General features: G+C 43.0%; 1 long non-coding RNA gene across 1 annotated transcript; it reads left to right on the top strand.

Annotated features, from left to right (window-relative positions):
- The first annotated feature begins 340 nt into the window (after positions 1-340).
- On the top strand, positions 341-1,101 carry LOC142496418 (uncharacterized). Its single transcript, XR_012801981.1, has 2 exons — positions 341-502; positions 961-1,101. It is a non-coding gene; the product is annotated as an uncharacterized LOC142496418 (long non-coding RNA).
- Positions 1,102-2,851: the final 1,750 nt, after the last annotated feature.

Below are 2,851 nucleotides of genomic sequence, written 5' to 3'. Positions count from 1 at the left end.
TTTTTTAAGGAGGACAATATCTAACATGTAATAACACTACAGTACTCTAAATCATCATGATTAGGAATAGGTTATATATTACAATAAAAATTCATAGTGATTGTCATGGAGAAAGTTTAGTTGGAAAATAACCATAAATCCAGTGATACCTATTTAGGAAGAAAAAATAAGTTAATAATACTAATTAATATTTTTTAAAGGAATTAGATATGAATAAACACTATAATACGAGTATCTGCATCTAGTATAGTCTTAACTTAGAATATTCATATATGGAGTCAAGAGATCAAATCTATAACTGAACCATTAGTATCGTAATATATTTGTTTTTAAGGAATTCCAGAGGGAAGAACTTTTGGGGACGGATATCGCGAGCACCTGCTGGACGGAGGCTCGTGGAAGTCAGTCTGGATCCTTGGAGCAGTGGAAAAAGAACAGAGTTCCAGCTGTGGGATCGGAGCACGAGTATATCTCATAACATGCTTTATTATTCATTTTGTTTGTGAGTTTTAATTTGGGAGCTTTGGGCACTATTACATTTGTCATTTTTATACAGTAATGCACTAGGATTGGGCGCTTTTTTCTTTATATATTACAGGATGGAAGCAGGGGGGTCTCCGGCGCTAAGCTGTAAATGTCAGCTCCGGGCCCCCCTGCTTCCAGAGATACTTACCGATACTCACATACGGAGGTATGGGGTGCTGTCATCTTTTCCGTTTAAATGTCCCAGTCACGGGGGCCAATAGGAAGCTGCACCGGATGATGTCACGGCTTCCTATTGGCCCGCATGACACAGGGCATTTAAACACCGCCATTAAGTTAGCCACACAGATACACACTGCTAATGGAGGTATGGCTCTTCATGCTCTCCACATCTCACTGTCCCTTTCATCCATTAATTGCCCTTCCTGTTTATTTACTATCCCGTCTGCCATTCCTTCTCTACCTCATCTGCTTTAGATTTTTCACCTGTCTTAATCTCCTGTGACCTCTGTAAATCAGTATCGCTTGTCCCGAGGAAGAGAGGGAACTCTCACACGCTCGTCTTATAGAATATCAATTGTTCGTGAGAAAAAAAATAAAGTATCACCTAATGCTGAAGTACTTTATTTACTCTGCACCATCGTGACTGGACTAACACGGCTATTTCATTCATATTATATATACACATACCCCCCACGTCCTGCACTGTCTGCAGACGCCAAGAGGCTGATTCTATATGTGCCAAAGCGGCTGATTGGTTCGTTTATGGCACATATTGATTGAGCCCCTTACCTGGGTGTGGATTGGAATCCATCTCTGCTCATTAATCCACGGGTTATTTACAGAGCAGGTGACAGGAAGGAAGCAGATCCTATGTATATAGGGATCACACACAGGGGATTTGCAACATATCACAACTTCAACATATATAGGATGTAATGATTGGTTATAGAATTTCTCAGCTCGTTTTGACAAAGCGAAGGATTCGATTGCAAGCTCCTGAGGTCAGGGCCCTCCTTACCAACTGTACCATGCCCTAATGTTGTAACGTTATTGACATTGGCTTCACATCTTATAAATCAGTTTGTTGTACAGGTTGGTTAGTCTCATTGAGGGATTTAAAGCTGCAGTTCAGTCAATATCCTGCATGTGTGTTTTTTTTTAATAAATCAGTTCTGTAGTAAGAAAAAATACTTTTAGCATTTTCTGTTTTTAAAAAAACAACTTGAAAGACCAATTTCCTTGTATTCTATTTTAACAGCCATTTGCTAAGGCACTGCCCTTCGTGTCCTGTCACAAGCTCTGGCACACCCCTTTGTCAGCCCTGCCCTCCCTCTAGCACATGTCAGTGCAGGAGTGCTCATGAATATTCATGCGCTTCCACTGCCAGACAAGCAGATTATAAACAAATGCCAGCTTTTAATATGTCACCAAATTTCGACCTATCAATACATGGAAAACGAATTGACCTGCAGCTATACAGTTCTTTAGGTAATTAGAGATTGCCCACATGAAACTATTGAAGTAAAAAAAGAAATGCAAAAAAAAAAAAGACTGAACTGCAGCTTTTAAAGCCTTCAATGAATGACTAAAATACATGGTCTCTGTGTGCACTGCTCTCCCTGACCACAGGGCGGCACTGTTTACCAGTTTATCAATGTGTTCATTGTGTGAGTCCTGCGCATAGTTTTCACCTGCCTGTCCTTGCAGTGAAATGTTACACTGAGCTGTGGTGTGTATTGATCTGTAAAATGTAACGCTATTGTGTGCACTGCTGAAGTAGCTCAAACAGACACACTGACACACAGTGCTCTGCACACAGATACATGACTCGGCACGCACTCACTGCTCTGCACACAGATTCATGACTCGGCACGCACTCACTGCTCTGCACACAGATACATGACTCGGCACACACTCACTGCTCTGCACACAGATACATGACTCGGCACGCACTCACTGCTCTGCACACAGATACATGACTCGGCACACACTCACTGCTCTGCACACAGATACATGACTCGGCACGCACTCACTGCTCTGCACACAGATACATGACTCGGCACGCACTCACTGCTCTGCACACAGATACATGACTCGGCACGCACTCACTGCTCTGCACACAGATACATGACTCGGCACGCACTCACTGCTCTGCACACAGATATACATGACTCGGCACGCACTCACTGCTCTGCACACAGATACATGACTCGGCACACACTCACTGCTCTGCACACAGATACATGACTCGGCACGCACTCACTGCTCTGCACACAGATACATGACTCGGCACGAACTCACTGCTCTGCACACAGATACATGACTCGGCACGCACTCACTGCTCTGCACACAGATACATGACTCG

Source organism: Ascaphus truei, chromosome 6 (assembly GCF_040206685.1).
Source record: "Ascaphus truei isolate aAscTru1 chromosome 6, aAscTru1.hap1, whole genome shotgun sequence".
NCBI lineage: Eukaryota > Metazoa > Chordata > Amphibia > Anura > Ascaphidae > Ascaphus > Ascaphus truei.
The sequence above is the reverse complement of the archived record's forward strand: the minus strand, read 5'-3'. Positions and strand labels throughout refer to the sequence as shown.